Source organism: Canis aureus, chromosome 25 (assembly GCF_053574225.1).
Source record: "Canis aureus isolate CA01 chromosome 25, VMU_Caureus_v.1.0, whole genome shotgun sequence".
Classification (NCBI taxonomy): domain Eukaryota; kingdom Metazoa; phylum Chordata; class Mammalia; order Carnivora; family Canidae; genus Canis; species Canis aureus.
The window spans coordinates 8,297,096-8,321,648 of NC_135635.1; the positions used below are offsets into that span (position 1 = coordinate 8,297,096).

General features: G+C 37.9%; 2 long non-coding RNA genes across 3 annotated transcripts in view; one reads left to right on the plus strand and one right to left on the minus strand.

The window, feature by feature from the left end:
* Positions 1-15,491, plus strand: LOC144297591 (uncharacterized). Its single transcript, XR_013364556.1, has 3 exons — positions 1-191; positions 6,734-6,760; positions 15,273-15,491. It is a non-coding gene; the product is annotated as an uncharacterized LOC144297591 (long non-coding RNA).
* Positions 8,346-24,553, minus strand: part of LOC144297589 (uncharacterized) — a 24,032-nt gene continuing 7,824 nt past the window's right edge. For both annotated transcript variants that reach the window (XR_013364554.1, XR_013364555.1), the window contains exons 3-5: positions 18,649-18,723; positions 17,158-17,259; positions 8,346-9,082 (exon numbers count right to left, since the gene is read on the minus strand). This is a non-coding gene — a long non-coding RNA (uncharacterized LOC144297589). The remainder of the gene's footprint in view (positions 9,083-17,157; positions 17,260-18,648; positions 18,724-24,553) is intronic.

A 24,553-nucleotide genomic window follows, 5' to 3' on the forward strand; every position in this document is an offset into this window, starting at 1 on the left:
GAGAGCCCAAGCAATGAAGAGTGCCTCAGTTTGCCAGAAGTTCATTCCCAGCTCATGCCCTCCAGAAGGGGCTCAGAAGGGGCTCCAATTATACTTGCACACTGTATCAGAGCCACCCCGGTCCCCTTCCCCATCCATGGGCATTTAAACCTGATATTGATCTCAGGTCTCAACTCCAGGTGTGCCTCATGGTGAGTTTCCCTTTGGGACTCTCGGGACTGTTTCCTGTCCCCTCTGAGATCATCTCAATCTACAAGAGAGGTTCGAAAACAAAACTCAAAAGGAAAGGAATTGGGTAGAAGACATAATATTATCTTCCCGGGAGGCTTCCTGGTGCCTCTGCAAATTTGCTTGACCCTTTCAACAGTTACTGTTTCAACATACCAAGGGATATTTGGCTTTGGACAATCATAGATAAACCACAAAAATGTTCCAGTTACATCTTTCCCTGGGGTGATGCCTGCCAGTTTGGCTTCTATTTGGAACTTAAGAGGCGCCATTCAATTGACTTTTCCTTGTTTAACAGTGACTAAACTGTCTTCAAAAAGAAGCACCTAGAAACTTCCTACAGTTCTGCCTACATAGTCCTTGACATAGAGCAAATCTCCTTAACAAATCTAGTTTTAAAAATCACTAAGAAGGGGATCCCTGGGTGGCTCAGCGGTTTGGCGCTGCCTTTGGCCCAGGGTGCGATCCTGGAGTTCCGGAATCAAGTCCCGTGTCGGGCTCCTGGCATGGAGCCTGCTTCTCCCTCTGCCTGGGTCTCTGCCTCTATCTCTCTCTATATATCCATCTATCATAAATAAATAAATAAATAAATAAATAAATAAATAAATAAATCTTTTTAAAAATCACTAAGAAAAACAAATATATGTAAAGCCCAATAGTAAAAAGGGCTACACAAATATAAAAAACGAACAGAAAAAAAATAAGCCCTGAAAAGATGTTTGATCTAACTAAGTCGTAGGTAAATAAATGAAAATTGGAACATCGGTGTATACCTTTTAAAACGACTCCTTTCATACTGGCAAAACCAAAACAATTGCTATTATAGTTCAGGTAAAGATGTACGAAACATTCATCTTCATATGTGGCTGATGACAGTGTAAACTGTCATGACTTTTTTTGGAGAGAAATTTAACAATATCTATTAATATTGGAAATGCTCTTAACTTTTGCCCCATCAATTCTATGATGAGGTTTTGTAACTTCTAAGAACAATATGCTCTCAGATTCTCTTCCTATGTCTTTATCTCATTTCATACTCGGGTCTCTCTTCTTCTACTGTTTTCTGTTGTCCTTTATGCTATTTCTTCATCTCTTCTCTTTCCTCAATAACCTCTTGAACAGTCTGCATGTTAATTAACACTCCCCGCGACTAAACCCAGCCCCACTCCTTGTTTTCTATCTTCAGGCTCCCAGTTAGTCTAGCTCCATCCATATCACAGATAGAAACTAGAGACAACTCTTGGTCTTATGCATCAGAAAATCTCCATTGGTAGATCCCTGGTCCACCATTGTTTGACTTCATAGCTGGTTTCAAAATGATGATGGGTAAGTTTTACATATATTATGAATTTAGGACAGCTTTAAAACATAGTTATGCCAGGGACCTTCTTCAGACCCATTAAATTATAATCTCTAGTGGTACATCCAAGATATTAGAAATTATCCAAAATTTAGAAATAAGACAAAGAGAGGACATAATATTAGGCCAGGATGTCATTTACCAATCTCACTTATGTATTATTTAATCATCTAGAGGAATCTGCTTTTGTTTGATGTGCTATTTACTATTGACTAAAGGCCTAGATTTTGCAATAAACCTAAATATGTTGTAAAATTATATATTGTAATATTTAAATGTAATAGGTAATTACATATTTACATATGTGATTCTGTCTTGGTGAAATATAACCTCAAAAAATCTGTATTTAATTTAGCAATCTTATTCTATCATTCCTTTTTAAATGCCTATAATCAGTTCCTCAAAATGCCCTTTATTTTTATTTTATTTATTTTTGTTAAAGATTTTATTTATTTATTTAAGAGAGAGGGGAAAAAAAGAGAGAGAGAGAGAAAATAAGAGAGAGAACTAGGGGAGGGAAGGGGAAAGAGGAGAAACAGAAGCAGAAGCAGAATCACCGCTCAGCAGGGATCCCAACATGGGGTTTGATCTCAGGACCCCAGGATCATGACTTGAGATAAAGCAGATGCTTAATAGACTGAGCCACCTGGGCAGCCCTATTTATTCATTTTTTAAAGTAGGCTCCACACCCAGCAATGTGGGGCTTGAACTCACACCCTGAGATCAAGAGTCGGATGATTAACCAATTGTACCACCCCTCCAAATCCCTTTAAATTGGTTTGACCATTTTACTTCAGGTTGGATGTGTGTTATCTTTGGCTTATTATTTGCATTAAGGAAACTATCCATAGGAGGTGAAATTCCTATCTATCTCTGTTGTGATATTTTATGTTGCCATACTCATTGTCCCCCTAGCATAGATTATTTTACATCTTGGATTCTCAAGCTTTTATTCATAATACAAACACTCTAAACACAGAATAAATTTTTTAATACGTTCTTTGTGGGCAAAATATATCTTATATGCAGACAAATATTGCAATTTCAATTTTTAAACATATGTAGCTAAAGGAAGCATGTCTAAGAGCAGGAGAGGTGCCTGACCACTAGTGAGCACCTTTTTCCTCAATCAGGCACCTGGCAACCAAGTCTGCATGAACTCTCAGCACTTGGGAGTTGGGCATCAGAGAAAGTACTATGTACTTACTATCTATACCTTTTGAAAAGATAGCTCTTCTGGGGCACCTGGGTGGCTCAGTCGGTTCATTGCCCACAGCTCGGTTCACAATCCCAGGGTCCTGGGATCAAGCTCCCTGCTCAGTGGGAACTCTGCTTCTCCCTTTCCCTCTGGCCCCCCCACCCTCGCTTGTGCTGTCTCAAATAAATAAATCTTAAAAAAAAAAAAGACAAGACAGCTCTTCTAAGTAGTTAAGAAACTGTCTTTTCTGCCTGGGAAAGCATCTTGTTTTCACTTTTCAAACATCCAAGCTGATGTTTGAGCTAAAGGTTTATTTTTCTGTGGAAGCATGATGGTTTTCAGAACATGAAGGAAAGAGTGAGATATACTTTCTATTAATAGTAGTCAAATGATGTCCTTATCCTGGATCTTTTCTCTTAGAGATTTTCAGTGGAGTCCACTCGGGGATGTGTATGCCTGAGGATCTAGCATTTCTTCTCTTCCCACAGCACTTGATCAGTAAGTGATGTAAGGTGTCATTGATGTTAAGCTGTGGCATAAATAGCACCGCAACCTCATGGTCCTCATGGGGCCAACATGGAGGCGTGCCTACTGTCTGTAGAACTCCCCTGTGCCATGGAGCCAGGTTCCCTTCAGGCTTTCTTGATACTACATGCTTCCTTGCTTGGTTCCTTCTCTTCCCAGCCCCACTCTCTGACCTCTGTAGGTTCTTCTTAGGAACACTCCCTAATAAATCAGTCTTAAAATTTGCTTCTGGGAAACCCAACCTAATACCCTAAGTTTGCCTGGGCCCATAACGTATAAAATGTTTTTGAAATAATAATTTCCTCCATGTTGTTCTGAGCTCTCTTGACAAACCAAAATCCTGGGGGTTTTATTTGTTTAGTTTTGTTTGTTGGGGGAAGGAAGTCAGGCCTTAGGTAAATCCTATGAACCACCTTCCCTTTGCTGAAAATCAATCAATCAATCAATCAAACAAACAAACAATATTCTTTCTGGAATAAAATGTCTTTCTCAGTTTTCTAAGGTTCTTTCTCTGAAGGGACAGCCACAAAGCAAACCACATGGATGGCACATTTTGTCAGCTGTGTCCATTCAAACGAGGATGGGATTTCCAATCAGTCTCTGGAATCCCACTCAGTTGCCCTCTCAGACTTTCCTGACAACATTCCCAGGCCATTTGAAAATTCTCTTTTCTGATAATGGTTTCAAGAGACTCTCAGTGGAGTGTTTATGTGGACTGTGTGGAGTGAACAGCAAACACTTTCAAATCTGAAATGACCGACTAATATTCATCATCGGTTAGTAAGTCAAATCATGTCATGGTCTGTTCAACATCCTCCAGTGGTTTCCCATATCACTCGTAGAAAAAATTAGATCGTTTATTTACATAGTCAGCCCATGACCTTTTCCTCCTGACCACCCCGACCCCACTCTGACCTTGTTCTCTAAACATACCAAGCATACTCTGATCTCAGAGCCTTTGCACTTGCTCTTCCTCCTGCCATCACACTCTTCGCACAGTTACCCATGTGGCAGTTACCTCACTGCCTTCAGTTCTTTTCCCAAATGTCACCTTATCCCTAAGACCTTCTCTGACCATTCCATGAAAAATAGCAACTCACCTACCTGTAACACTCATACCTTAGTTCCTGTATCCCTTATCTTGTTTCATTTTTGTTGCTAGAACTCTTATTTCCATCTGAAATGCTTTAATTAGCTTGTTTGCCTGTCTCTTTCTAGCTGGAATGTAACTCTACGAGAGCAGGGTTTATGTCTATTTTCTTCACTGCCATATCCCTAGCACCTAGAACAGGGTAGGTAGGTATTCAATAAATACTTGTCGAATGAGTGAATGAATAAATTAAAGAGGTTACATTGAGTCTATGTTACTCTCTCTCTGTAAGTGGGATAATTAGATGCAGGATTCAACATCCTACTCCCAGATTTGTGTTTCTTCCCCCTTTTAATTTTCTTTTTAAGTTTTTGTTTTAATTCCAGTTAGTTAACATAGAGTGTTGTATTAGTTTCAAGTGCACAATGTAGTAATTAAAGCACTTTTTAATTTTTAGTTATTTATTTATTTTTAAGATTTTATTTATTTATTCATGAGAGACACAGAGAAGGCAGAGACATAGAGGGAGAAGCAGGCTCCATACAGGGAGCCCGACGTGGGACTCGATGCTGGAACTCCAGGATCTTGTCCTGAGCCGAAGCCAGACGCTCAACCGATGGGCCACCCAGGTGTCCCCAAACCCTTTTTTATTTTGAAATTTAATTTTTAAATATTTTTCTTAATAGGTGTTTTAAGAATTATAAGCCCCTCCTTGCAATAAATCAAACATTACAGAGACGTATTAAAAATGGTTAAGAATCTGTTTTTGGAACACTAGATTGATACTAAACATCCAAAATATAACTTCTGACACAGTGGCTACACACATGGATTCTAAAATCAGACTGTCTGGATTCAAGTTTATTGGATCTGCAAGCTCAGACATGTTACTTCAATATCTTGATGCCGGATTTTGCTTTTGTACAACGGAAGTAATAACAGAACCTTTCCATAGAATTGCTGTGAGGATTAAATGGCTTCATTAAAACATGGGCAAAAACTCATACTGTAAACACTAAGCAAATTATCTAATTTTTTTCCCACTTAACAATGGATCTTGGAGTTCATGCCAATCACAGTACCTACAGATTAAACTCATTCTGTGACTAGATGCATTAGCATTCCCTGGTATGCATGAGACAGGGATATATATTTTTTCAATCTTTTTCCATGAGAGACATACAGATTTTTGTGGTATATGTGCTAAATTAAATATCCATGACTGCAAGACCTATACATTGGTGTATTATTTCTCTAGGATAAAATTCCCCAGAGTGAGACTACTGGACCAAAAGATCTGTCTTATTTAATTTTAACAGAAGTTGCCTAATTACTTTCTAAGCTACTAGTAATAATCCACACACCCACAAATAATATATAACTGTCCCTTTTTCTGCATCCTCACCAGAAATGGAAGCTGTGACACTTTTAACGTTTTTGTCAAGTGATGACCAAAAAATGGGATCTTGTTTTTACTAATTTTAAATTTCCAAACTATTAATGAAATTGATCATTTTTTTCAAATACTTATTGCCATTTTCATTTCCTTTCTTATAAATGCCTATTCACATTCTTTATCCATTGTTCAGTAGGATTGTTTATCTTTTACTCACTGACTTGTAAAAGGAACAAAGGAATGCTTTGTTTACTACATATATTGTAAAATATTAATTTTTTTCTATTCTATTTGTTTCTGGATTTTGTGATGCATCCTTTTATTTTCTGCTTTCATGTGGTCAAATAAAGCTATTGTTACTTTATGGATTTTGGCTTTCCTGAGTCTATAGTTTTTATAAAGAAATTCTTAGTGCCAAGTAATAAAAATATCACTCTAATTTCATTTAATATATTTATTATTTATAATAATATTATATTATTTCATTTAATATAATTTATTATATTTATTTTATTTTATTATTTACAATATAAATAAAATATTTTTTATTTATATTATTTCATTTTATATATTATTATTTTATTCATTTATTTATTTTTCATTTATTATTTATTATTTAGTAATATTCAATCCACTAGTAAGATATTTGTGTATGTGAAAGGAGACTAGAACTTTTCTTATAGATAGGTAGGTAGCTAGGTCAGCACCATTTATTATATAAACCATCATTTGTCCTTGTTTTATTAAGTTCCTATATGTTGATCTGTTTCTGGACTTTCTATTCTATTCTTTCTTTTTTTTATTTTATTCTTTCTATCAATATTTGCAGTCCTGCACTAAAACTGTATGAATTGGAGTCTTTTTTTTTTCATTTTTATTTTTTGGTTTTCAAAATAATTTCAATTTACTTAATATTCTTTTTTTCTTGTTTTTCAGCTTTATTGTGCTACAACTGAAAAAATGGTAAGATATTTATTTATTTATTTATTTTAAAGATTTATTTAAATATTATTAAAATATTTATTTATTTATTTTAGGGAGACAGAGCATCATGGGGGGAATGGGTAGAGAGAGAGTCTGAAGCACAGCTCAATGTGGGGCTCAGACTCATGGCCTGGAGTTTATGACCTGAGCTGAAACCAAGAGTCAGGCACTTAACCAACTGAGCCACCCAGGCACCCCAAGATTGAAGATATTTAAAATGTACAGCATGATGATTTGATATGTGTGTACATTGTGAAAGGATTTCTGTCATCTAGTTAATTAATACATCCATCACCTCACATATGGACCTTTTGTGTGTGTGTGCGTGAGAACATTTTACTTCCATTCTCTCAGCAAATTGTAATTACACAAGATGGTATTAACTACAGTCACGGTTGTTTCATATGATGTCTTAATAATTGGTGAGATGTGTCCGTCTCAGTCCTTCTAAAAAACTATTGGTCACATTTAGATATTTAACCTTCTATCTTCACTCTGAAGTATTTTGCCCAGGTTTTGTTTTGTTTTTTTTTTAAGCTTATTGGGATACAAGTTAGAATGCCAATACATGAATCACATTTATCTGGAAAGAATAGACATTTTTCTTGGAGTGAGTCTTCCTCTCTTCCAAAACAAAAATGTCTCTCAGGTTATGTGCATCTTATATTATTCAGAAAGATTTTCCAGTCTGCTTCATATAGGTCCTATACCTTCCTTTTAAAAGTTATTCCTAAGAATTGTATAGTTTTTGTCACTATTATAAACTGAATCTTTTTCTCCACCTTTAAAGATTTTTTTTAAAAAGATGTTTATTTATTTATTCATGAGAGACACACAGAGAGAGGCAGAGACACAGGCAGAGGGAGAAGCAGACTCCATGCAGGGAGCCCGATGTGGGACTCTATCTGGGATCCGGTGATCACGCCCTACTAAGCTGAGGGCAGATGCCCAACCGTTGAGCCATCCAGGTGTTCCTTATTCAAAGATTTTATTTATTTATTTATTTATTTATTTATTTATTTATTTATTTATTTATTTGAAAGCCAGTGAGCAAAGCGAGAAAGAGAGAGAGAGAGAGCACACAAGCAGGGGAGGGGGAAAGGCAGAGGGAGAGGGAGAAGTAGACTCCCCACTGAGCAGGGAGCCCAACTCTGGGCTCAATCCCAGGACCCTGGAATCATGACCTGAGCTGAGGGCAGGCACTTAACCGACTGAGCCACCCAGGTGCTCACCTCTCCACTTTTTCTTTTTCTTTCTTTCTTTCTTTCTTTCTTTCTTTCTTTCTTTCTTTCTTTCTTTCTTTCTTTTTTCTTTCTTTCTTTCTTTCTTTCTTCTTTCTTTCTTTCTTCTTTCTTTCTTTCTTTCTTTCTTTCTTTCTTTCTTTCTTTCTTTCTTTCTTCCTTTCCTTCCTTCCTTCCTTCCTTCCTTCCTTCCTTCCTTTCTTTCTTTCTTTCTTCTTTCTTTCTTTCTTTCTTTCTTTCTTTCTTTCTTTCTTTCTTTCTTTCTTTCTTTCTTTCTTTTCTTCATATTTTATTTATTTATTCATAAGAGATAGAGAGGCAGAGACACAGGCAGAGGGAAAAGCAGGCTCCATGAGCCCTGGGCTGAAGGCAGATGCTCAACTGCTGAGCCACCCAGGCGTCCCTCCACTTCCATTTCTAATTGATTATTAGTAGACTCTAGATTCTTTGTTTTATTATGTCAGGTAGAAGAAGCATCTCATTCCCAGCATTATCAAATTATCACAGATATTCTTTTTTCTTTTAACATTTATCATCATTCTAGCTCTAAAAATTTATAGTGCATTTGGAAAGCTATTTCTGCTTTATATCATGTGCTTTATTTATAACTCATAGATTTTCCTTTACCAGAAAGGTTTAACATAGTGCTTAGTTTTTAGCTATGAACCAAAAGGTATGCTACGTGAATATTTATGAGAAGGAACTCTAAGCATGGAGGATTTGAAATGAACCTAAGTTTCTCTGGAAAAGATTATGTGTCTAGTACCTGCCACTTCTGTGTCCATTTATAGATCCTCCCTTGAGTAGTATGTTATAACTTGGTCCTCTGACTCAAGGTAAAATGGCCTCATAGCAATATGAACAAGTAGGGACGTTAAGAGATTTTGCATAAGGATAAGCTTTTATGGGAATCCACCCAGCTGCCAAAACTGACTTTGAAGGTTTAGCGAAGTGAAGGAGGCCCAGAGGGACTGTCACACAGTATCAGTCATGATCAGCCATCTGTCAAAGCTACAGGGTCCAAGGAGAAAGTGTCCAGGTTCCTCCTAGCGGTGAAACTCTGCAACAGCAAATCAGAAGTGATTCCCAGGTCAGGATAATCCTAAACATTGGTCAGGAAACTTAACCAAAGACAACAGAACCACAGTCAACTGTGGTTTGTACCAAACAAAGTACTGGTTGGAACTTAGCAACCAGGACTTAGGCCAAAAATCAGTGCTACCAATCAAGGCAGCAAGCAGGAGAGCAAGAGAAGGATCCAGCTGTCATATCTGATAACACTAAGCAGTGGTCTGGGAGTAGCTCTTGAACCCAGTGGCTGCCAGTATAGCACCAGATCCCAGGTCTGACCCCTTAGTTCCTTGACGTCTCCACTCTCAACGACTTTGTTGAGATTCCACCCACCCCATCCCAACCACTCACTCACATCATAATTAACATCTAGCCCTTGTCAATGTCAATACCTGAAACTCCTCCACAATCTCAGCTTTGACCTTTTGGACCACCTCCTACCTGTACCTCCTGTCTTCACTCCTTCTGCTACCTGAAGGCCAACTATCCTTCACCCTCAGCAGATGGCATTTCCTCTGCACTCTCACTGTCCCTCAAACCCTTGATGTCCTTCTCTCTTCCCTCTTTACCCACTTGAATTCCACAGGCAGCCATTATAATCACTCCCTTGCATGTTGGCTTGACTCACTTGCCCCTGACTCACTTCAGTGTACTCGTGGGGCAAAAGCACAACTCTGGTCCAGCTGGAGATTCTTCTGTGTTTGCTCCTCCACATCCACTCTCCATCCTTCTCTACTCTGCTCTGTCTGCTAGGCGCTGCCCTTTACAGATGGTTGCACAGGACCCTCTAACCCTTTAGCTACCAGCTACATTCAACCAACGAGAGGTGCAGGCAGGAAAGGGGAGGAAAGAAGAGTAGGGGTATTAATCCCCTGCTCCCTCCATGTCAGGCTGCAGTTCAGCAGCGGCTGAGTTTCCCTAAGGCCAGAGCCTGGACTGACGGGTCCTCCTCCTGCAGCTGCACCTCTCAAGGAGTTCTGATAACTGCCCATCTCCTGCCCTTTCAGCCTGGGTGTGATAATGGCTCCCTACGGCTGCCAGCCCTCAGGTGCTGCACCATCCTTGCTGGTCCCCTTGACGTTGCTTGTACCTTTGAAAATTGGTCCTCCTTTACATTTTCTTCATGTAATTCCTCTTGGGAGTGCCTTCCCTTTTCTCCCTGGTTTAAATCCAATTCTTAGCCCATTCTGTGTCTGCACCTGTGTAGCTAAATATGACCAGAGAAAAACCACAAACTCTAGACAAGTTGAACTTTTAAATTTATAAACAGAAACCACAGCTGGGCCCCTAATGTCTACAGGCAATCATACCATATATCTCAAGATCCCTTATTCTCCCACTCTCTCAGATAGTCTTTCACACCTCCTCCCCTTTTCTTAAACCCTCCAAACCTCATCCCCATCTTCATTTTAATAGGTTTTATTTCCTAATTCACTGGGAAAATGGAAATATCAGAAGAGAACTCCCCGAGACTCACACCATCCCATGTACTTACCAAATGACATCGTCTACCACCTGCTCAGCTTTCCTGTCTATGGCCATAAATGAACTACCCAAACTCTCTACAAAGCCAATCCTGTACATGCGGACTCTGACCCTTTTCATGTAATCAAGGACATTGTTCTAGCAATTTTACTTTGTCTCTCTTGCACTTCAATTTTTTCACTCTACTTCTATTTCTATTTCTCTCTATTCTCTCCTCATTAGTCATATTTCTCCCATTTAAAAACAACAGTGAGGGGCCCCTGGGTGGCTCAGTCAGTTAAACATCTGCCTTTGGTTCAGGTCATGATCCCAGGGTCCTGGGCTCAAGCTCAGCAGGGAGTCTGCTTCTCCATCTCCCTCTCTTCCTCCCCCTGCTTGTGCTCTCTCTCTCACAAGAATAAATAAAACCTCTAAAAAAAAATAAAAAAAATAAAAAAATAAAAATAACAGTGACAACAGCACCTCTCTTATTAGTTCCTGCCCATTTCTTTTCCTTTCCATTTGTAGCAGGATTCCTAGAAAGAATTGTATATACTAACTGTCTCCACTTACTTTCCTTTTATTCTTCTTGAGTCCTCTCCAATCAGGTTTCACTCCCAATGACTCCCTTGAAATTGCTTTTGGCAGGGTCACCAATGACCTTCATGTGGCTCATTACAATGGGTAAACCTCAGACCTTGGCCTGCCACCAGCTTACGATGCTATCCCTCTTTCTTACTATTCTCCCAGCACACCACATTCTCTTGCTTTTCATCCTACCTCTCTGGTTGCTTCCTCCCAAGTTCTGTTGCTGTTTGCTTCTCTTAGTTCATCCTCTTACTGTTCAAGTTCCTCAGAGCTCAGAATCAAACCTCTTATCTATCCTCATCTTTATAACTTAAATCAGTTCCATGTCTTTAAATAAAATCTATATGCTGATCATTCCCATATTTACATTGCTCTTGAACTCCAAGCTCAAGAACCCAAGTGCCTACTCAAAATTTTGATTTGGTGTCTGATAGTTTCAAGATAAATCTCTCTCTCTCTCTCTCTCTCTTTTTTTTTAAAGATTTTATTTATTTATTCATGAGAGACACACAGAGAGAGGCAGAGACACAGGCAGAGGGTGAAGCAGGCTCCACGCAGGGAGCCCGACGTGGGACTCAATCCCAGGATTCCAGGATCACGCCCTGGGATGAAGGCGGTGCTAAACCACTGAGCCACCAGGCTGCCCAGTTTCAAGACAAATCTCTTGATTTCTCCCTATTGCCTAAACTTGCTCCATGTCAACACCCCCTCATCCATAGTCCTTCCTTTCTCAGATGATATCCACTCCAATATTCTAGCAGCTTGCAGAGAAAAGATGAAGTTTTTCTTGACTTTCCCTACCATTACCTCTTATTTTGTCTCCTTCTTTAAGCCTCTTATCTGTTCCAGCTACACTGGCTTCCTGATTATTCTTTGAGCATGGAAGGCACATCCCTGCCATAGGGTCATTGCCCTAGCTTATCCTCTGGCTACCGTGCTTTCCCTCCAAATATCCTCTAACTTCCTCCCATCTTTTAATCTTTGCCCAATTCTCATTTTCTTAATAAGGCTTACCCTGACAACACACAAATACACACACACACATATGCATGTGCACACCCCCTGATCTACTTTCTCATTTTCTCATAGCACTTATGCCTTAATCATGTTGTTTGTTGTCTCTCTCCGGTACTGGAATATAAGCTCTATAAGGTCAAGAATCTTTCTGTTGGATTCACTAATGTATCCCAAATGTTTAGAACAGCACCTGTCACATAGTAGGCACTGAAATATTGAGTAGGCACTCACATGTTGTTGAATGAATAGGAGATAAATTAAATACTAAATCTTGCTGGCTTAGTGTAGGAATCCAAATCTGTTAACATCCTGCTTATCTCAAACAAAATGGGATCAACCACTAGGCCAGGTCAGAGCTTATAGATGCAGTCTAGCTCAATGGATCTGGACAGGAGAATCTAGTCAATGCAGAGGTAGATGTAGGGAAAGGAGGGGGAGAAAGGGCCAGAAGCTCCCCCAAATCTTGGAGCAGTGTAAGCCTTAGCTGAGAGGTCCCTTGTCACTGCTGGTTGGAGTTTGGAGAGTTCTACATGGTCCAGATGTGAAGAAAGTAAGAGAGGTCAAAGGTTTATTCAAAGTGAAGAAAGTTTTTGCTAATGATAAAAATAAGCATCTCAGAATCTATTTGTAGAAAATATTAATGGGCCTAGAAATTATAGATGTGTGTGTGTGTGCACACACGTGTGTTGTTGCTTCCACATTTTCCTGGATGTCATTTATCTAATCCAAAGGAAATGAAACCATATGTAAGCTCCAGACCAAAGATGGATTCCCAAGATTCTCTGTTCAGGATCCTCTACCTCAAGTTTCACTCCCTGAGGAAATGCTGTATTAGCATCTACAGACATTAATCTCCCCTCAGATGGTTTCAATATCCTTCAGAGTATGATCTGTGGGTTACCTGAATAAGAACAGTTGGATGTCTCTTAAAAATGTAAATTCCTGAGTCCCTCACAAACTTATTAAATCATGTGGTAGGGCCAGGAATGTGCATACTCAATAAGCTCCCTAGACAATTTTGATTCACACTAAAGTCTGAGAACCAGTGCTATAAATGAAAGGAATTGTTTTGCCCTAGATTAATGTGTCTATACTGTTTCATCTTTTATTCTGTGTCTCGTCCTCTCTGTTTCACTTTTAAAAATATAAAAGGAACACTGTATTCTGAAAATAACCCATGTTTGGGATTAGTTAGGAAGTTATAGATGAAATTGGCTTGATTCAATAATTCCTGTGACCCATTTTATTCTGCTCCACTTATTGTTAGAAAGAGGAAAAGAGGCACCAATCCATATACAAACCAGGCATACAAATTGCTCTTTTCTTCTGGTTGGACCTGTGATGAACTTTTAGATTACTTTGCCCCCAACTCCAGACTACTAATTCCTTCAAATTTAAGGACTGCCTCTTGGCGAAAGTGGACAGTTTCACATCAAATATAAGAACACAGAAGAAGGGATACCTGGGTGGCGCAGCGGTTTGGTGCCTGCCTTTGGCCCAAGGCGTGATCCTGGAGTCCCAGGATCGATTCCCACATCAGGCTCCCTGCATGGAGCCTGCTTCTCCCTCTGCCTGTGTCTCTGCCTCTCTGTGTGTCTCTCATGAATGAATAGATAAAATCTTTAAAAAAAAAAAAAAAAAAGAACACAGAAGAAACAAGCTAAAATATGATTCCAAATATCAGTTAATTCAAGACCAAATTATTCTTGGCAGACTATCCTGTACGTCATCCATTATTTAGAACAATTCATTCACGAACTGCAGTCCTTGGCTATGCTTCCCTTACAGACCAACCCACTGACTGAGCAGCACACAGACATAAGATCATAGCTAAGAAAGTTCCTCCAAAAGTTATCATTCAATTTTATTTTAGCAAATAATCGGATAATCTTAAGATCTTCCAAAATGTTTCTTAAAGAGAAGTTCAACAGAAGAGATTTCAGTAATAAAATTCCTATCATTCCAGCTTTTCTCTAAAATAAAACAAGTCAGCTTTCATCAAAGGGGGCTTCAGAGGAAGTTCTTTTTGCCCAGTTCATTTCTTATCTTTGAGGCTTAAGAGAATTTAGCAGACACTGGGATCATTCCAAACAGATCCATTTTGATGTTGAGTTAGCTCTCTACAAATAATACCCCAACTACCTCTGGCAATCAAGCGGAATTCCAAAATCCTTTCAGAGCATAGGAAACTCTCAATATACCCTGTTTCTTTAGAACCTAGTTGCCTTGAGAAAGAAGAGTTCTGTTTATCACCATTTTAGAGGGGTATGCTGAAATGTTTGTCATTTTGGAATTCCTATTTATTCAGTATTATTTTTTTTTTACCTATTTTGTAAAGTAGGCTCCACGCCCAACATAGGGCTTGAACTCACGACTTCAAGATCAAGAGTCACATGTTCTACCGATTGAGACAGCCAGACACCCCTAGTCTGTATTATCTTTTAGTTTTCAGTTCTCAAAATAGTACTATAAAATTGGCTCCTTTTCCAATTTTCCTATCTTTGGGGCAGTTGGTTGAATGTCTTGTAAATTTATTAAATCTAAGCTAGAATTGCATAATGCTATTTACTAAAGAGAGGAATTGATAAGCAGGGAGGTCCATCTTATATGGCAGGTTTGTAAAGGGAAGTGTTAACTGACAAAGAAGGCTGTCCTCAGAAGGCAGTGTCACTTATACACCGGTCCTACAGCACTGCCTCCAAGTGAAGCCTTAGAGCAAACCTCCACATAAAATGAGAATAACATAGGTGATATGGTTTCCATCTTGTCAAAGAGGCATCCTTCATACTCTGCTTTTCAGGGAACTGGCTTGGGCCTCCCATTTGGAAAGTGATCCTTAGGGGCCTGGGGTAGGGGAAAAGCTTTATCCTTGGGATAGAGAACTGGCCTGAGCAAGATGGTATATCAGGGCCACCCACCGCCTGTTGATGCTTCAAGAAAGGATTGTCTTTTGGAGGGAGTTGGTGCCCTAAGCAGAGTGGCGACTCCCTCTCAGCCCTACAAGTATTAATTCCATGTTTGATTGGGAGCAAACCTAGACTTGTGTATGTGTGTGTGTGCGCGTGTGTGTGTGTATGTGTGTGTGTTTAATGTCCAATCTTCTATTCCAGAATTCCCCACACAGCCCAAGAACAAATGGCTTGCCTAGGAAAAAAGGTAAGAAAGTAGGAACATGGCTTTGAACTCAGACTGACCTTCACTGGAATCTGGCCTCTACCACATACAAGCTACGTGACTTTGGGCAAGTTTCCTCAGTTTTTCTCAGGCTCAATTTCCTCAATCATAAAATGGGAAGAATCATACCCCACAGAATGGTTGTGAGGAATAAAGGGGACAGCGCGTTGTAAATCGCTCAGTGCAGTGCCAGTCACGTAGTAAGCCTGCAACAAAGGTTACCTCTTATCATTACGATGCTTTTATCTGCGGGCCCGTGTTCCTTGTTTCAGCAGAAACCAGTGAGAAAACTCTATCCAGCAATAATGAAATCACTGTTTATACCATGTTGGAGGCCAGCGTAAAAGCCAAAAGAATGCTGTGGTTAAAGAGAGCCCAAATGCAACCCTAGCTCTTCTGAATTCGCAAATAGGCTACTCAAGGTAGAGCTGTCACAGAGTTTGGGACTAGACCATTGTACAAAAGCCAAATACACCCCATGCTTTAGAGGAATTCTTTTCACAAGGGTAATTGACGGAGACTGAAAGCAGAGTAGAGTCTCCTCAAGAAAGTGTGCCCACAGCAGAGACTCCTGGCAAAGGACAGAGCATTACGCTGTAACATCAGATTTGTGGTCTGCTGAGCCATGTAAGCAGGGCCAGAAGGGCAAAAGCTTACTAGTGAAAATGAATGCCAGTGGAAGGGTAAGAACGCCAGTCTCCAAGAAGCATGAAAAATTCACATGTGCTGCAGGACAGCCAGTTTCTTTAGTGCCTGAGATCATTGTCAGATTCAATCTTTTCCCATAATAATATATTACCTCTATTAATTTGCAAGATTCCAGGGTGAGATAATATGAAAAGTACTAGATGCTGCGCAAATGGCCCCTTATCCATAACTAGAAATTACGTGTGTGGTAATTAGTTTGCTGTAACTAAAACTGCGAGCCCCAACATGTCAGTTTTGTGCTCCATGGCATTAGATGCCTGAGCAGTTTTATTTTAGTTTATTTTTTTAAACTGTCTTTGGCAACTGCCCAATAATACTTGGAGTGAAGCAGTACCCTCCCTTCCATTTAGCCTGTTAAACAAGCCTGTTGAGCAATAAGGGCAGAAAAGTGGAACCTTCCTCACCTTCAGTCAACCTTTCCTTAATTGGGCAACAATGCATATTTCCACTCCTGACAAAGGAGAAATGCAGTTTTGATTTTCCAGGAGCACGCTATGAGGATCACAACTCATTTATCTTAATTCTCGTTTCTTAGGTACACACATTTACTACCAAAAAAATGAGCTTGCATGGATGTACGTACTCACCTTCATATTCATACTTATTCATACTTCACTTTCCTTGCTTTTTCAGCAAGCAGAGATTTAAAATCATTTGCTCAAATACAAAAACACTCTTAATCTTTAAACATTAGCCTTTTACTTGCTTCAGGGTCATTCCGATTTGTGATTGAAATAATAGCCTAAAACAGCTATTTGAGTGATTGTGACTGCATAAATATTTTTGGAAGAATAGCGAACTCCAATAAGACATTATTGGTGAAGTGTTCTGAATAATTAGTTGTGCAGGTATATTCACAATAGAGAGGGGTTTTTTTTTTTCACTTTTATATTCCCACAAAGTAGGCGCTATTTAAGTGCCTAAAGTGGATTTGCAGATTAAAAAGTCACAAGCTACCCCATGGACTAGGGATAGTGGTTTTCAAACATCTATGTGTGCCCCAGGACTGACCCAAGATCTGATTTTCATTGATCTGGAAAAAAATGAGAAAATGAAGGACATTAGAGCAAAACTTTTTTATGTATTTGAAATTATTCTATTTAAAGGGCTGACCTTAATTGCAGGATCTTTGATCTTCGTTCATCTCCATACTTCTTTTATTTTCAATTGTACTTGTCCATGAAATCTACATTCTGGGAACCACTGCTGGAATGTCTAGAAATATGAGAGCCTGTCAGTTAAGAATTGGCTGAGCTCACTATATTCATATTGTGCCGGCCACAGAAAAGCTGCCAGCTTCAGGTCAATAACAATCTGGCTGAGCTAGCTGAAAATATCCCCAGATGGTGTCCAGTCTTTTGCCCTTCTCCTGGTTTATTAAATCCACCCCCTCCTGGAACCCTGACCATCAGTAGATACCTTCATTTTGAAATATAGGAAACCTTGGATCAAACTCATCTTTCATTTGATTCCAAGAAGAGTGAGTGCCGGGTAGCCACACTGAATCCTAAATGACAAAATAATCCCTGAATGAAAATGGAGGGAAACAAATATTCAAATATTCTCTCCTCCCTAAAAAAAAAAAAAATGTGATGATGATCAGCCAACACAAGAAATCTGTACGCAGGCAGCACCATTTTGATTCAGCTAGACATTTTCACACTAGTGAAGAAAACATTTTGGCAAAAAACTATTTTAGCCAAGAAGTAAAATACAAAATTCCAATCTTAGCTAAGGCCATCTGTTATAACCCACATGAAAGCACATCGGAAGGAAATCTCTCTATCTATTACATTGTAGTATTACTGATGCTCATTGGCCCTCTTAACGTTAAGCCCCGAAGTGAGTACTGTAACAGCAGCACAGCTTGGGCTGAATTGGCTGAGAAATTGCATTCCCTAAAGAAAGGAAGAACATGAGAATCCTTTGAGGTAAGGATCCTAGTGGGGACTCTGGTTATGAGTTCAGCCCATGTAGAGTTCGGATTGTTTGTAATGTTTTTGTTTCTACCCAATTTTTCATCACTGAGGGGAAAAAACCCATTACAAAATCCTCACTTCACAGAAGATATTTTCAGATTCAGATTTTAGATAACTCCCAGGTTCTTTATTTTTATTTTCATTTATTTTCTCCCCAGGTTGTTTTACGCAGGGAACAAGATACGTATAAAATTGGAAAAGTTCTAAGGAAAAATTAATATGATTTTATAATCCTACCTACTGAGTTTCAACAGCCATCCCTTCCTCCCTCTCCCCCACAATCAATTATCTGCTCTGGTTAAATGATAGTCTTCACAGTGATTCTTTTGGCTAGATTTTATACAGTAAGGAAAGCAGAGTTTCTGGATTTGACACACTGAAAACCTTGGTTTTAAGAAGTCTAAGGAATTGAGAGCATTGATTATAAAGCAGAAGTCTGGGGTGAGAGCTTGTAACCAGCTCCTCCTGCCCCATCTTGGTCATTTCAATCTTTTCTCATGTTCTTCTACTTTCTCATGTTCTCCTTCCTTCATGTGGTACTTCCTACTCCTCCCCATCACAAGGTCTGAGGAGGCATTATTTAGTGTAATGAATAATGGCTTTTGAGTAGCTCTTTGACACTCACCAAGGATATTCACTTTTCTGCCATATTTCATCATCATGGAAGACATGCAGCAGATAATTTTACTATCCTCAGCATCTAGATGAAGAAATTGAGATACAGAGGTGGGTCACAACACCTAGAAAATGTGGTAGAAGTGGAACTTCTATCAGATTTTTAAATTTTTTTATGCCAAGTTTTAAGTAACATTTGAGGCCACAGTAGTCAGCATCACCTGGTCTGAGCAGGGATCCCAACTTTGTTGGTTAAACATACTTCCTTTTTTTCTTAAATCTCTAGGGCTTTGTAACTCTCTGAGTTCCTAAGACGAGGTAAAACAACAACAAGTCTAAGAGTAGCCAGGACCTCGTCATCCAATTCCCCTCTTCTTTCAGGAAATTTTAGCCAATAGCAGGAAAGAGGCAGTGGTAAGCCAAGAAAGGCCCTGAAAGACACAGGGGAATATACAAAGGCAGGACAAAAGTAGTAGTATTAACTCACAAGCTAAATCAGAAATCTGTGTCTGGAGCTGGGGAATGGGGCAAAGAAACCAAGAGTTCCCTCTAAGGGTTGAGGACGCGACACCAGGAGAAAACAGACTACCAGAGCCAACCTGAACCCCCAGCACATCTTGCCTGTCTGGCACAGTGTTTGAACAGAACAGAAACATTTACTGATTCTCAGAAAATGAACAAACAACCAAGACTATGCAAACATTTGAGGAAAATTAACACCTTGGAAGAAAGGCCAAAATTCAACAAACAATTTTGAAGAATAAGATTTTAAAAAGCTTGTAAAGTTTCAGAATAAGTGTAAAAATATCTCTGGAAAAGTGTAGGATACTGTAGCTGAAACATTAACTGAATATTGTAGAAATTAAAAAATTCAATAATTAAAATAAAAAAGATCAATTTGAGAGTTAATAGAATAGACACATATAAGCAGCATTTTGAAATACCAAGTTGAGGAATAGTTTCAAAACATAGTGGGAAAAGACAAGAAGAATATGAAAGAAAAGTTAACAGACATAAGGATTTACGGATTTCCATGGCCATTTAATAGCAGTTCCAGAAAGAGAGAACAAAGAGAATATGAGAGGAAATAATTGAAAAATTAGTAAAATAAAATTTCTCTGAGGAAAAAAATTTTCATATTGGTATCTAATAGGTTATAAGCAGGATAAATGAAAAAATAATTTATATCTAGATCCATTCTTGTGAAATTTCAGAACAAAAAGGATAAAGAGGGCATTCTAAAGGCTATAGAGTTGGGGCACCTGGCTGACTCAGTCAGCAGAGCATGCAACTCTTGATCTCAAGGTCATGAGTTCAAGCCTCATGCTGGGCATAGAGCTTACTTAAAAAATAAAATAAAATAAATAAAGGCTCTAGAGAGTAAAAAAACCAGATAATCTACATGAGAACAAAGATTAACATCAGACCTCATCAATAATACTGAAATCAAAAAGAAATTAGAACATCTTCAAAATTCTGAGGAAAAAAACCTGAGCCCCAAAATTTAACCTAGTCAAACATGAAAGTATGAAAGAAAAAACATTTTTCTAAATGTAAAGTCTCAAAAAATTATCTATCATAAATCATTTCCGAAAAAACTAGTAAAGAATGTATTTGCAAATAATGAAAAATAAACCCAAGTAGAAGACATAGGACAGATAAAACAAGAAAGAAAGGTGTTAAGAAATCAGAATAAATTATAATTAACCCTTAATGATTATTGGAGGGATGATTAAAAAAAACAATCAGAAATTAAAATCCCAGATGATCTCGGTGTAGGAAATGGCAGCAGGAGTAGAGGGAGCTGGTAAATGAAAGTGAGCAAAAGTTCATTTTTGTCTTGGGTGAAGTCAAATGCTGCATAATTCTAGGTAAAAATATGTTGAACAGGCATATTAAACATGTAAAAATAACCATTCAAAAAGTAGAAATAGAGTGTGTAACTTCCAAGGAACTAGAGCAACTAAATGTAACTAAAATCAAACAAAAATAAACAAAAAACTTCAGCAACTGGATAAAAGACTAGAAAGAAGAAAAATAAGCAATGAAAAATACAAAGCCCATAAAACAAGATGATAGGAAACCCAAATGGAGGTACATTCTAGGAAAGAACTGACCTATATTCTTTAAAATGTCAAAATCATGAAAATAAAATAAAGACTACAGAAATGTTCCAGATTAAAGGATACTAAAGAAACATGACAACTAAATGCAATGCACAATACTGGACTGGAAGCAGGGATGGAAAAAGAATTGCCATAAGACATATTACTAGGAAAAATTTGAAGATGAATTCTAGGTCGAATAATGTAACATAATAATGTTAAATATCCTTATTTTAATAATGGTACTGTGGTCTGTAGCGTAATTTTCTTTCTTTTAGAATATTCACACTGAAGTATACAGGAATGAAGGGATATGATCTTTGCAATGTACTCTCAAATGGTTCAGAAATGAAAAATAACTATATGTATAACTTTGTAATATATAATACACATACATGACATAGGTGTGTGTATATATATCAAGAGAGAGAATATCAAGAATGTGGCAAAATATTAACAGATGGTGAATCTGAGTGAAAAGCATATTGAAGTCCTTTGGATTATTTTTACAAGAATTCTGTAAGTATGAGACTATTACAAAGAAGAAATACTAAACTAACATGGCACATATAAGTATAATAATCAGTATTTATGATAAGATGAATGGATTAAATTCCTTTATTTAAAAAGCAGAGATTCTCAGGCTGGTCTAAAACAAAGCAAAATAAAATAAAGAAAGAGACCTCAACTATATGTCATTTGTAAGAGACACAGCTGGAACAAAAAAGGGGAAAAAAAGGCATTTTCTAGGCAAATGCTAAGAAATGGAAAGCAAGTATAGCAACATTCATATTAAGCAAAATAGAATTCAAGACGCAATGTACCAAGAAGAAAAACAAGGAATGTTTCATATTGATAGAACAATTCACTAAGAGGGTAGAGCAATTATAAATCCATTATGTCTCTAACATTACAGCATTAGTAAATAAGGGAAAGACTGGTGGGCATGCAAAGAGATACAAAAAACTCCCAATTATAGTGGAAATCTCTAGCATGCCCCTCTTAGAGACGGATAAATCAGGTAGGCCAAAAGTAAATCGCATAGGATTTGAACCATGGTTAAAAAGCAGGTCTGATAAATAAAAAGAAGTTGTGTTTGTGAAGCAAACATTATATATTTTTTATAAATTTACCTGAGGTATTAAGAACAATGAAAACAGGCCTTACAGGGAGGTCTCATTTTAGAATAAGGCATCCTAGAAGGAGGGACTCCTTGATCTTGTAACTTTCGTTCCAGGAAAGGATAATATTGAACCCAGGCCTGTCCAAAGCATCTGCCTCAAAACCAGACACTTGAAAAGCCAGATTGCTGTTTCATATATTTATACATTTCCTTCTCATGGGAATCATACCTTCCTATAACATGTTACACATGTAACAGCTCCAAGATCGTGCTGCATGCTATAGTGCCAAGGAATTATCACAGGAACTCCATGCTACTTTAGAGTTTACGTAAATAAATAAATAAATAAACAAACACACACATATATATGGATGCATATATATGTTTTTAAGCTTTATAATTTATGTACTACAAAGTTCATTGATTTAGAGGGTGCAGTTCAATGGCTTTAGTATACTTTCAGAGTTATGCAATCATCACTATAAACTAGTTTTAAAACATTTCATCACCTCCAAAAGAAATCTTTCATCCATTAAAAGTCAATTCCTACCCTCTGTTGCCTCATCCTCCGAAGTGGTTGCACCATTTTGCATTCCTTTGTTTTTGTTTTTATTTTTAGGATTTATTTATTTATTTATTTATTTATTTATTTATTTATTTATGAGAAACAGAGAGAGGGTAGAGACAGAGGCAGAGGCAGAAGCAGTCTCCATGCAGGGAGCCTGATGTGGGACTCGATCCCAAGACTCCAGGATCATGCCCTGAGCCAAAGACAGATGCTCAACCGCTGAGCCACCCAGGTGTCCCAACCATTTTGCATTCCTATCAGCAGTGTAGGAGGACTCTAATTTCTTCATATCTTCACCAATATCTGTTATGCCTGTCTTTTTTATTATAGACATTCTAGTACATGTGGTTTGGTATCTCATTGTGGTTTTGATTTGTATTTCCCTTGTGACTAATGACAATGACTGCTTTTCATGTGCTTATTAGCCATTCACGTATATTTTTTGAGGAAATGTCTATTCTCGTCCTTTGCCCATCTTTAATTTGTTGTTATTGTTGTTGTTGTTGAGTTGTAAGGGTTCTTTATATATTCTAGATATGAGGGTCTTATTAGATGTACGACTTTCAAGTATTTTCTCCCATTGTGGTTGTCCTTCACTTTTGATAGTGTTCTTTGAAGCATGAACATTTTTAATTTTTATGAAGCCCAATTTATCAACTTATCAATCTTCTAAGACTTGTGCTTTTCATGTTGTATCAGAAAAGTCATCGCCTAACCTAAAATCATGAAGATTTATTCTTGTTTTCCTCTAATGGTTTTTTAGCTTTAGCTTTTATATTTAGATATATGGTCCACTAAAATTTATGTTCTAAGTGTTGTCACAACAGTCTAGGAGTTGAGAAAGGAGCCTATTGGGTTTGGGTGGGTAATGTGATGCTGTTCAGCTGATCCCTTTGCTTTCTCTCACTTCTGGTTGAAAAGATTAGAAGCTATGAAAGAAAAGTAGTGGCCCATGGCATAAACTTTGTTGTCATGATTTTTTAATGTTGGGTCTCAATTACAAAAGTCAGAGTATCTTAGGATTTGGGGGACAAGCTCCATTACAACTCCATAATCCAAGTTTTACTGATTCTTTGCTGATGATCAGTTGGCTTTCTAACTGATTAGAATTTCTTCTGTAATGTATTCCTCTTCAACAAAAATTATTTTTCCTTCTGTATATACAATTCATTCTATGAATAAATCCTTCTGTTCCAAAGCAAAACTTTATTTGAACTCTGATAGGTAAGTATGGTATTTATCCTCTTCTTTCCCTAGAGAATTGTGTTGTTAACCAGGAACCTGGCCCTTTGTGTGCTCTTCTACTAGATTCCATAATTTCACTTATGCTCTCCCTAGTAACTCACCCCAGTCACTTGGACTTGATGTTCCTAAACACAACCAGTTTGATATTCTTCTATAAAACATAAGATTTCACTTTGTCAGAGTTCTACTTTATTTTTGACATGTCTTAGACTGTGAATTTTTTTCAAAACCTTTGAAATCTGCTTTCCTCAAGCCTCATGTGCATTTCAACCATGCCGAGCATCCCCTTATTTAATAATCAAAGCTTTGAGATGATGCACTTGCTTTCTCACATGGTCACAAGGTTCCTGTCTCATTCCCTTAGTGCATAGGCTCCTTTAAGCTGGTCAGAATTCAGGCCAAGGTGGTCTTTGGAGCATCCCAAGAGACAAAACTTATCTTTAGCAAGAGAAGCTAAAAAAGTGTATCCTATCCTCTTCCTCATGTCTATAATATCATGCCTTAGTTTTAGTTTTATAATCTGCAGTAGGAAAACATCATCTATTCCTTCCATCTGGCCAGTAATTCCTTGGTCTCTGTCATAGCAACTTTTCTATTCCTGTGTCTTTTGATTTGATGCTCACCAAATGTTTTTCATCATGCTCTATCCTAAATTTCAATGTTATTTGACTTGAACAGTTTCTAAGAATTAGATAATAGTAATGTGTCAGTGTTTATTTCCTGATTTTGTTGGATGTATTGTAATTATATAGGAGAATGTCTATGTTTGTAGGAATTATACTTTTAAGTATTTGTGAGTAATGGGGCATGATGTTGGCAATTTAAGACCAAATGGTGAGCAGGAGTTATTGTCCTTGCCCCCCCCCATTAATAT